The 12,867-nt window shown below is 34.9% G+C and overlaps 1 protein-coding gene across 2 annotated transcripts in view; it reads left to right on the forward strand.

The window, feature by feature from the left end:
* The window catches only part of LOC124367622 (proteoglycan 4-like), a 397,427-nt gene that overhangs the window by 101,396 nt on the left and 283,164 nt on the right, over positions 1 to 12,867 (forward strand). The gene's annotated exons all lie outside the window — the stretch shown is intronic.

A 12,867-nucleotide genomic window follows, 5' to 3' on the forward strand; every position in this document is an offset into this window, starting at 1 on the left:
CATAACGTATGAAAGTGGGCAGATTGCAGTTATACCTTTTTATAATCTCCAATTTTTTCTTTTAAATCATGGTATCTAAAACAATTCTCGGATCTAGATTAGTCTTTCTTTTTCTACCTCTCAAACTCACCTGTCAGCTCGTTGCTCTATTGTATTGAAATTTTAGCTTGCATTAGGATTCATGTCAGAGCAGTAATCTTCTTTAGCCATGATCAGCCTGCCAAAGCTTAGTATTTTTTTAAGATTTTGGGTAATAATCTCTCCTGCTTATTTGTAAACAGTTTCAGATACAAAAAATAAGCTTGATGGTGTTTCTAGGTCAGTAGTGCCTACTTTTTAATGTGTAAACAATTCTTTTGCCCAAGACACTTTTTTGAGACGAGGGTCAGCAAGAATTTTCGACTCAAAAGAGAAACTTTAAGATCCCCCCTAAAAATCTTCCTGAAGTTTTTGAGAAATTGGACGTGTTAGTAGAGAATTCACGGTGTGTAACTTTTGACATCTATTTGAGAAAAGTTCTCTCTGGGTGGTTTTAAAAGTTTATCCTGTATATTTTTGTTGTAAAGCAGGGGCTTCACAGAAATATTTTTTTTAGTATCTAAATGGTATGTATGAATGGCTTTAATTTTACCTTTGATCTAAAATATCTCAAAAACAAAGAGGATATCAATGATTGTTTGTGCCATAATTCCCCACAAAAAATTGGGTTTTTTTGTTTGCTTTTTTTGCCAGGAAACAATTGTAGGATCTTTCAACAAGGCAGGTGAACTAGTCAGGATACAGCTTGGACAAGGAACAAGACAAATATTGACAAATAATTTTAAATTGAATACAAACGTTTAATAAAATAATACAGATTATTACAATAATCAACACCTGGCACAACAGAAGTGAAATATCAGTGGATTCAGTTTTAATTCACTTGTGTTACAAAATATTGATAGAAAGAATTCATCGCCTTAAATTCGTCTTCTTATAATCTTGTCATTCTCCACATGTGTGCAATCACGCGTGATAGAAAGGTCTCTTTTTGTTATATAGTTCATTTTAGTTGTTATATTATGATGTAGAGTCAAAAAGTTATTGGAATTAGTTTATATATATTTATTGAACAAAGTTAAAAATTTACAGATCTATTTTCCCTCAAAATACTCTCTCCTGCAACAACACACTTGCTCCAACATTCGTACAGCTGTTCAAAACAGTTTTGGAAATCATCATTTGAAAGTTCTTTTATTGTTTGCTTTACCATTTCCTTGACAACTTTAGCATCTGCAAATCATTTTCCCTTCAACAAAGTTTTCGACCGCAGGAATAGGATGAAATTGGCTGGTGCCAGATCAGACGAGTAGGTACGATGTTCTAGCGTGGTAACACTGTTCTCTGCTAGATAATTACATACTAGCAAAGACCGATGTGCAGGGGCATTGTCATGAAGCAAAAACCAATTGTTTCCCACCCATTATTCAGAGCGTTTCCTCCTGATAGCATCTCCTTCCTAAGTTCCTAAGAATTTCCACATCAAGTTCTTTGGTCAACTCCTAGCAAATTAAACCCTTCTAGTAAAAAAAAAAAACTTTTAGCATAACATTTCTCTTGCTTTTGTCAAAGCAAAATTTTCTTTCCTTGGAAATGTTTTGTGTCTGGGGCAGATATAAAACACCATACTTCCTCACCAACTACAATTTTTTTCATGAAGTCCACATCAGCAATATCAATTAATTTATCAGCAATAACATATTATTTTCTTTGTGGTCATCAGTTAGCAATTTTTGAACCATACGCAAACAAATTTGATGCTTGTTCAAATGATCACGAAGGGTGCTTGTTACACTACCTGTAGTAAATTTGCAGCAAATGCAATTTCGTCAATTGTTAGTCTCCTGTTTGCCCATATAACTTGCTGTTCTCGCTCTGTTTTCATCTCTGGTTGCAGTTGTAGGTCACCGTGAGGGTTATCTTCAATGTTTACGCAACCTTCATAAAAACATTTGTGCCATTCATAAACTTGACTCTTCTATATCGCCTTGTCTCCGTAAGCCTGAATTAACAACTGTAGAGTCTCACTAGGTGACTTTTGAAAGAAAACACAGAATTTAATGTTTGATTGGTGTTCACAAATTGCCATTTCTTTTAATCAAGAAAGTTAACTTGCGGACACGTGAAAATACTATCCACAAGTAAATAATGGCAACTGAGTGATACCAACACTACAGATATTCCCTGCCCAAGACCAGTACCTACTGCTGTAAAATAAATATCCCACAGACGAGTTCGCTGGGTGTATATCTAAATCAATTCCGGGAACTTTTAGACTCTAACTTGTAGTTCCTCTTAATTAAATGAAAAGGGCTATTATTTTGAGTTAAAAATACAAAGGTCCCAAAAATATACTTGGTATATAAGTTTAAAGGTACAAGGAAATAATTGCACAAAGAGTAATTGTTTTGATTTTGGGGTCAAAAAGTCTAATGGAGTCTGTCTGAATGTCTGCGTGTTCCTATGTTTATTTGTGCATTAACTCTTAATAGAAAAGTTCTGAATTAAAATTTGTATATAGGTTCCTCATAGTCCAAGGAAAGAACATTATTGATTTTAATGTCAAAGGGCAGACCATCCATATGTCTGGATGGATGTTCCTCCATTCACTTATTCTTAACTCTTGATACATAAGTTCTAAAGACTTGAACTCTGTCCATAGATTCCTTCTATTCCAAGAAAGAACACTATTGATTTTGGAGTTAAAAGATCAAAGGGCTGTCTACCCATCTCTGTCTTTCTGTCTGCATGTGTGATAACGCTTTTGTCACATTCTATTGGGTTCTTTGAAACTCTGTTGTATGGGTTTATTCTATTTCTGTTTATCTATCTTATTGTTAAGAAGACTGAGTTTTCAAGTGATTAGTTAATGTATTTCTTTACAATTCACAGTTATCTGGCTGATACAGCACCTAATAATACATAAATAATTAAGTACAATAATAAAACACAATTTTTGTAATGTCTGAGAACATTTCATATCTCAAATTATTAAAAGAAATTACAATAAACTTACATCAAAATCAATAAGTTATGTAATGCCGTTGCAATGCTAACATAATATGAGGATATTTTTCCTAGCTAAACACTATGATGATCATCCACTAAATAGTTATTGATTCGTCATGCCTGTTATATTATTGCTGCACAGTAAGTTGATTTTCTGCAAGTGATTTATTACAACACTTTAATTGCAGAAATAATATGCTTTTATCTTCTTTTGTCTTTTGCAATCCCCACACTTGTTTTCATTTATGTCTGCTTCAGCATTTCCGCCATCCTTTAAGTTGATTAATTTGTTAATGCTCCATGTTATGCTAAAACTGTTATGGTTTTATAGGGAACTTAATCAGCTGGAATGCAAACAATGCTTAGTGTTTAGAGAAATATAGCAATGGAAGATAAGAGGAAGATATCCTCAGTAGTCTAATACCTTTACCATTGAATTCCATTGATGAGTTTTCTAAACCAATAGACAATAGACAATAGACAATACACTTTATTGAATACAATATTGAATTTGCATGGAATTTTATGTACGGTGTAGGTCAGTATGTAGTTTAATGAAAATTGCAAGATCTTTATTTCATTTTGGAATTTAGAAAAACAATTTCTTGTACTGTTTGATGTATGATGTTGAAAGAAAAGATGTTTGTTTGTGCCATTAGAGGTTTTAAGCTTTGTTGGGTTTTTTTTTTAGTTTTTTCAGTTCCCGTCTTCTAAGATGTTGGGTATTCTTAGTTGTATTAGTTACACAAGTAGTTGGAGATAACTCATCCATTACTATAAATAGTATGAGTATAACCAATATAATCAATGTCAGTTAGAGTACCTTTTATAAAAAATGTTGTTTTTCCCAAAATCATAGTTTTTTATATATTAAAGTACAAATCAACTGATCTGGATGTTTTTCAATCTCACTTGCAGGAAAAAATTTTATTGAAATATAAATTTATGTTTGCAAAGCTTAACACAGCTACACATACCGACTGCAAATAGTTTTGTTTGAATGGGGATTACAAATAAATATTTTTACTAAAAACTAAAATAAAGATTTCTATTATCACAATATTCTTTTTTTTATTTTAATATTTACTAAAGAGAAAGTCAGAAGAAAAGAAAGTATCATCAACAATAGTCAAGGTTCCAGTTCAGGTTCAGTACCAGAGAGAGCAGCTATTATCTCACTTGGATTTGATAGCAATGAGTTTTTTATGACAGTTAACAGCTCTTCTAAAACAGAGACATGAAAATAACCCGTTATCTCCTGATCATTGTCTGGTGAGACAACACAACAACATTACCCAACAACACAGCATTACATCAACAACATCCAACATTACAACAACATGAACATTACATTCAACATTATCCTCAGGCAGTAGTCAAGAAGAGGTTACTTTGGTCAAGGGCTTACTCTAATTATTTTATCGTAACTTATGTATGTCTAAAGTTCTATTTTGGAAATTTCCAAAGGGAACAACTTACAAGGGAAGTTGGAAGACAAAAGGGATTCTAATGTTTCTATTTGTGCAAGAAGAACGCCTTTAGATGAGTACTGCGTAAGTAATTGGGTAATAGTGATCTTCACTTGTTTTCTTCTGGTTTCTCCTAAACAGCAATCATAGGGTTTACCCTGAACCTTCACTGCCGGGGTTGTATTAAAAATATACTGTTATAATGAGATTCACCGCTCTCTCTGATATAGATTACTTGTAATAACAAACATCATTTCCGCTATTCCCTTCAGCACTTCATTAAAGCGTGAAGAGAGATTATTGCACGTTATTTTTTAACTCTTAGCAGACCATTGCCAATAAAATTTTAAGTTTTTTATAATGCAACACTCACGTGTCCAGTGCTTCTGTAAGAGTTGCATATTTCAGATATAGAACTAACATCATATAACCCTCTGAAGATTGTTGATGATGTTAATACTTATCCATAACGTTCTGTGCTACATGAGCTTGCCGTAATAACAACATATTGTTGTTGGGAAATTGGATTTATAAGCTTAATGCCTGACAACTGCATCAATGAGGTGTAGAGAATTCAACATTCTTTACTACAAGGTTTAAATACTCTAAACCATGTGTTGTATATAGGCCTCTCTGAAGTTGTGTATAAAATTCCAAGTCCATAGCACGTTTCATTTTTGACATATCCTGCGGAAAGGTATACAATCATAAAGGAAAGGAATCTCTCAGCAAACAAATGAGAAATTGTGCCTCCCTACTGAGTGATTGATTTCAATTTCAGCCACGTCCCAAGGGTGGGCATGCACCTACATACAACTCATTCTTGAATTTGAAGAATCGAACTTTCATTCCAAATATAAATTCTTATATGAAATCTTTCTCAGCGTACATTGCAGTTGGTATGTCACATGTTAAAATGTCATATAATTGTTTTTTTTTTTTTTTTTTTTTTTTTTTTTATAACAGCTATGTAGGCTATGTTCACTGGTTTATCTCGTGTCTATACATGATTGGCCCTCCCCGGGATTTGAACCCGTGATCTCTCAGTTAGAGAGCCGAGACTATAACCATTAGTCTACGGAGGAGGACAAATATTTCGTTTTCAAGTGTATTTATTCTACAACTGTCTTGTTGCCATTCCATTACAAAGAGCTCAAAATGATTTTTTATCTTTTTCAAATTACCAAAAGAATGTTCTAAAATAAAACATAAACATTCATCGCTACAAAGATCAACTACAAAATTATTCATTGTTTCTTTAAAATTTAATAATAGCAGAGAGATTGACATTTAACCAGAAACAAAGTAATTTTTATTTGTAAAAACAATGGACAAACATCATATTGCATCACCATCTTATGTAATAGAAGTCAACACTAAAAAAGTAGAAATGTAAATAAATACATTGTTACTTTACCTATTAACTTTATATTTATATTGTTTATTAATGCATTACACCACAAGTTTTTTAAACCCTGTTTGGTGAGGATTGTGGTTCCAATGGAACTGGACTCACAATTCTGTGAATTGGAGGTGTCACAATGCACTTATTCAAGTACACTTTCTCGTAGTTGAAATCCAAGTATCCATGAATCATGCCATATGCCAGGATGTCACCAAAGTGTTCGGCAAGGATTACTTCACTTGGTGATGGAGGATTACCCAGAAGTGGATTGTTGGTGTTAATCATCACTGCTACCCACAGCTGTTTAGGAACACGAAGGCACCACTTGTCCACACTTCCGTAAATCTGTCCTCTCTGGTCGACGTAGTAGGAGAAATTCGTAGACGCATCTGCGATGGCTAAGTAAGTGTCGATGAATTTCAAGCAGGAATTAGTATCAAGACAATTCTCGTATTCCACTTGAAGTGGTTGGAAGTAGACAACTTTTATTGTATTTAGTGGAAATTCTAGGCAAATACGAGTCATGAAAGGTATGAAAATATACCAATCCTGAGAAGTGAAGTCCCAGGAAAGCATTTCATTGCTGTGGGCGATGGAATATGTCGGAGCATCATTCGGTGTTTGGATCGTCACAGTAACCGTACTGCTGCTTTTATTATTCTGGGAGTTTTTTTGGATTTCCTTCTGCAGTGTGAGGTAATTGATCGTCAATGATAAGGTGAGAAACACTACGATAATTTTGGCCCAGAATGAGAAGTTCCAGCACTGCCACCAGAGGTTGTAGATACTCTTGAATTTTGTTTTGAAAGTCCCATCTGGTTTTCCACACAAGGGCTGTTGTATCAGTCCATCGAGCGATGACTTTTTCTGTATTATTTCATCATACAATGGTGGAGTAGGGATCGGCAAACTCTCGTAAAGGTTTTCTTCGCTTCCTTTCTCTTCGCCGTAGATGCAGTACAGGGAAGACGGGTTGAGGAACAGCTCCTCATTCGGTTGGGTCTTCTCGCTTGAATGATCCATGGTAGCAACTGATGGAAACTGTGGAGAAGGTTATCATTAGCTTATCAGTTCTGTGTGCTATCGCCATTAAAACTACATGTGACACGTTGTCAAACTTGAGTGGAAGTCAATGGGAATTTGCTTAGATTAGCTTCACCGGAGAATTTGTGTGGCGATTTAATATTAGTTTGAAGTTCAGCAGATTCTTTAGGCTCATTTAAATAAGTATTAAGAATAGTAATTGTGAACTAGCCTCATGTTTTTGCCATAGTTACACTGGTTCCATATTACCATATAGTACTTAAAAGTTAAAAGTTTTTATTTCATAATATGGGCCTCCATAGTATCAAATAAGGTTGTAAATGAAGTTGTAAAGCATTTTAAAGCAGAGAGGTTTGCTTAGAACATATTTTTATTTACTAAATACAATTTACAATTTATTTGCACAACAGTTTTTTTATACAGAATACAAATAATTTTAAGATAAAAATACTTTAGAATATTAATCTGCTACATCCATATGTGACATTTGGTCAAAACAGCTTTGTTTAGTCACAACTGAAGCTTAAACATGCATGTGTGGTCGATATATCAAAAACTCTTCCAACCCATCATTTTACTATGCTAGTCCAAAAATAATATTTTCTTATGAAAAATAATGTTATATTATACAACTATCTCCTATTCATCATATCTAAGGGAAATAATTAAGTAATAAAAATAGTGTTAATAGTTGATTAATGCCTGCCAAGTTTACTAAACTTAAAATTTGTTTTCTAGTCTACAATACAATAAGTTGTACAATTAAAATTTCTGTTTGAAGTTTTGTTTTCTATTGTTTTTTTCAAGCTGAATCTTCAGTAGAACTTTAAAATTTAAAATGCAGCTAAAGAACTTATGAGAGAAGAGAAGAGGATTATTGAATGAATATAAAAAACTCTATTGGCTTTTTTGTTAACTACAATCCTAATGTTGTATTTCTAAAATTTAATAGAACAGGCTAAACAATTTAACTTACGTTTAATTTTTACTGTAATATTTGGTTTTAATGTAGGGTTTTAAAAATATGTCATTTATTTAGCCTTATACTATTGATAGCTAAACTATTGACACATATATAAACTCTTAAAAATATTATAAGTGATATATGTGTACATTTTTATGATAATTCAAAACCTGCCCCTTAAAATTAAATTTTTTGTCATTCTTGCTGGATTTAAATTACTCCAGAATTTTAGTTGATTTTTAATTTATTATTTTATAATCTACGTATTTGATTATGTGGTTCAAAATCGCGACTTGAAAAATGTGAGAAGAGTGCCTGAATATTTGCGATACCTGTCACCCAGTACCTATGTACCTATGTAAGACCAATATTGCAGTTACAAAACTGAAGGCGCTGAAATAAATCTTTATACTACATATTATTGTTTGAATGCCTTTCATGCAAGGGATCTTTTCAGTTTTAGAAAGTAATTACAAATTTATTTGGATGAAAATAATAACTTTTAAATTTTAAATATACAAGTACTTACACTTGTATTTGCTACATATACTGCTGAGTAACGTAGGTTTTATTTTATCACGTGATTATATAAAGATGCCAAGTGGATCTACTACATATGAACATTGTATAGCTTCAATATTAAGGAACAGAAAAAATCTTGTAGCTCAGTTTTAGGCTCTTATTAATGCTGTTTATATTATATATCACGAAATTAATTTTTATTAAGACTAATATGTAGAAAAATAAAATTGAAAAAAGACATTAATTTCATAAAATATGCGGTGGACAAAAGGCTATTACTTTGTGATTGGGTGTGGGTGCATCATCTAGCAGACCATAGCAGGAAGCTGTAGAAGAGAGAGTCCCAGACAGTTTCTGGGAGGAAGCGATAAGTCATGTGGGGACGGTAAGATGCGGTGGGCAGCTGTGTAAGTTATATCCACTGTTGTTATAATGGGTGTACAGCAATTAGTGTCGCCGGCCACTGAGGTGTGTGTCTAGAGGAGGCTATTACTTTGTGATTGGGCGTGGGTGCATCGTCTAGCAGACCATAGCAGGAAGCTGTAGAAGAGAGAGTCCCAGACAGTTTCTGGGAGGAAGCGATAAGTCATGTGGGGACGGTAAGATGCGGTGGGCAGCTGTGTAAGTTATATCCACTGTTGTTATAATGGGTGTACAGCAATTAGTGTCGCCGGCCAGGGAGGTGTGTGTCTAGAGGAGGCTATTACTTTGTGATTGGGTGTGGTGCATCGTCTAGCAGACCATAGCAGGAAGCTGTAGAAGAGAGAGTCCCAGACAGTTTCTGGGAGGAAGCGATAAGTCATGTGGGGACAGTAAGATGCGGTGGGCAGTGGTGTAAGTTATATCCACTGTTGTTATAATGGGTGTACAGCAATTAATTAGTATCACCAGGCCAGGGAGGTGTGTGCCTAGAGGAGGCTATTACTTTGTGATTGGGTGTGGGTGCATCGTCTAGCAGACCATAGCAGGAAGCTGTAGAAGAGAGAGTCCCAGACAGTTTCTGGGAGGAAGCGATAAGTCATGTGGGGACAGTAAGATGCGGTGGGCAGTGGAGTAAGTTATATATCCACTGTTGTTATAATGGGTGTACAGCAATTAATTAGTGTCACCAGGCCAGGGAGGTGTGTGCCTAGAGGAGGCTATTACTTTGTGATTGGGTGTAGGTGCATCGTCTAGCAGACCATAGCAGGAAGCTGTAGAAGAGAGAGTCCCAGACAGTTTCTGGGAGGAAGCGATAAGTCATGTGGGGACAGTAAGATGCGGTGGGCAGCTGGAGTAAGTTATATCCACTGTTGTTATAATGGGTGTACAGCAATTAGTGTCGCCGGCCACGGAGGTGTGTGTCTAGAGGAGGCTATTACTTTGTGATTGGGCGTGGGTGAAGACCATAACAGAAAACAATGCTCAGTTTTCTAATACAGGATCTTCTATAACAAGTACAACTTTTGAACAATATTTTTTTTTAACTAAAATTAATAGTGTAAAAAAAAACAAAAAGAAATTCTTTAACTAATTCAGAAATGAATTACTGTAAAATAGTACAATTTGTTTCCCAAGGGCACATATTGGATTAATATTAATGCTCAGCAGAAAATTGGTTGAACATTTTTATACGGTATGTTTCAAGTGATGTTCGTATTTGAAATACTGAGTTTATATGTTTAAAGTTTTAATATGCCTGTCTGTGAAATACTCGATACTTTTTTCCTCATTATTTCTGGTTTAAAAGCCAGCCAGCTAAAGTGAAACGAGCTTGAGTTTTAACTCATAAAAACAATGCGTAACTCTCACCACTATTACAGCCTTGCTTTAGGCTGTAGTGTATGGTAGATGTCTCATTTTAAATATTTGTGTTAATATTTATCCAAACGCTATTTTGTACTTTGAAATATTTAAACGGTAAAATACATAAATGTTTAACATTGTTCTATTGTACTTGTTCTGAATATAACCAATAAAATAAAATTGAATCACTGAAAAGTGATTGGTTGCGTTTTAGTAATTACTTTTTGAAATGAGCCATTCCTGTAAATTGGCGACCTATAACATAAGTTGGGACTAAAAACGAGATGGTGACCAGTGGATTTGGCTCTTAAGAGAGATTTTGATGAAGCTTATGTTAGTGTTTCGATACTGCGTTAGCAAGTATATGAAGCAATGCGTACGTTTTTGTCAATATAAAAATATAACTAGGAAATGCAAACAACCTTTCAATTAAAGACTGGAAATCGTTTTTCCGGCTAACGAAATGTCTGTAACTGGAATCAGTGCCTAGGTCACTGTTGCAGTTTGCCCTGCAAGTAGTACGAAAGTGACCGCAAGACAAGACATCTTAACCCTAAGTATATATATCAGCGCCCCCTCCCCTCTGAGATGGTAAAAGAGGGAGGAGTGTTTTATTGCCCCCCCTCACCAATCTAAGCGTCACCCCCGCTTCAGAGTGCCTTGACCCCGGTGTCGGCTGCTGTTGCATATTTTAACGCGATCGAGAGAGAGGGTGTGTTGTGGGTGAGAGACGACTCGGTTGACGTGAGGTCGAGGTCGATGAGGGGTCGCCGCCGCCCTCCGCCGGCGTCGTCCACAAGAATCAGCAAGTGTGTCCCGGACCCCCTCATTAGTACGTAGGTGGCGCAGGGCGGCGCCCTTGCTAAGGGTCGGCGTTGTTTCCTCCCAAGAAACAAGGAGATTGGTGAGAAGGCCAATTAATACGAGCATCTTATGTTGATTCTTAGGGGCGGGCTCGTAGAAGAACTTATTTTGTATTGTTTAAACAAACGCAGCAACAGCGATAGGCAATTAATGTAATGATAAGAGGCAGCGTCGGCCAATCTAGCACCCAAAGAATGGCAAGACACGCGTAAGTTAATGCAATCGAGTATTTAATGATAACAAATCAGACAATAAGTCACAAAAGTAAAAGAAAATGGAGAAATTACAGAGTCTTTCCAGTAATTCTGGGTAACTCTTAGAATGGTGCAGTTGATTCTGGGTTTGCAAATACTTTTTAGTCTTAAATTCATTGCTTTTTAAAATAACTTTTTGAGTACAAAACTTTGAAAACATGTTTGATCACTACACGTGACATCACAGCTGTTTCGAGTTGGAAATTAATGCAATTATGTAATTATTTTTAAATAAATACTGCTGAATACAAAATACGTAACATTTTTGCAATAATTACGTACGCAAGTTGTATTTTCTGGGACTGGAACAATTTCAAAATCATAGAAAAAATACTAGATAATACATTCATTCCGTGTATTTGATTGAATAGCTTCCACGATCTCACTAACACTTTAACTATTTTAGAATAATCTAGAAGAACTCCAAAGTCGAAGTTCATAGCTCTGAAGGCACTTGTGATGTAATACGATAGGGTACTGTGATATGTTTTAAAACGGAATTAGTCATATGTCATGCATCAGGTACCCATTTTTCAGTACGGTATTCATGGAGGACCACAGGTTAAGCAAAATAGCGAGTAATTCTAACATCAGGATTTGCACTTCTAGTTCGAATGAATTATATTTCCAACGCAAAATTAGAGTTTGCTATTTTGCCCCGGGATAACTTTGTAATGCGGTAGATTTTAAAGAATACAATTTTATTAATTGTATGGATATAGGTATTTTTATTGAAAATTAAACAATAATACTAACACATTTCAGTACTTTTATTATAACAGTTTTCATCCATCTGTAAAGATGATACATGATACAGTAAAATACGTATTATACTTTATTCCCGAACCATGTGCGCTATAGGCTATAATATTATTTCCTTGGTCCAGTCTAGGAATTATGTCAGCATTTATGTACCTAATTAGTATCGTATACTTCACGAGTGATAATGGATGCAATGTCTTTTCGACGATTCTCTCGAAAATTGAAAATTGCGAAAATTGCATTTAGTGTCTCGTGATTCCACTTGCTATAATCACGGATTCACTGCGCTCGCTTGTATCCTCAAAGTGTATTCACGTAGCGCATGGTTTGTTGAATGAAGCTAAAGCCCTGTCTCTCCGCTTTTGTTCCTTTAAACTATTGTAAATATGCCGTCCCACAATGCCTAAAGAAACTAAATTCAATACCTTACATGTACACATTCAAAATTTTCCTCAATAGTAAAATCAAGATTAAATTAATTGATTTGCATCGTTGCCTCGATGTTGCAATAAGAAGTTTTGTTACTACCAAGCTTGCTTAATGCTTTCACTCTACAAATGTAAACAAATCTAAAACTGTGTTTAAATTAACTAAACATATGGTCGGGCTGTCATAAAACAATATTTTCACAGAACAGTTGATTACATTTAACGTGCTCTTTTAATTAATATTTCGCAACATTAGAGACCAAGACGGGATTTTTAACAGATTTAGAGACCAGTGGGTCATAGCCCGAAGGGATTCTGAAAA

This window comes from Homalodisca vitripennis, chromosome 8 (genome assembly GCF_021130785.1).
Source record: "Homalodisca vitripennis isolate AUS2020 chromosome 8, UT_GWSS_2.1, whole genome shotgun sequence".
Lineage (NCBI taxonomy): Eukaryota > Metazoa > Arthropoda > Insecta > Hemiptera > Cicadellidae > Homalodisca > Homalodisca vitripennis.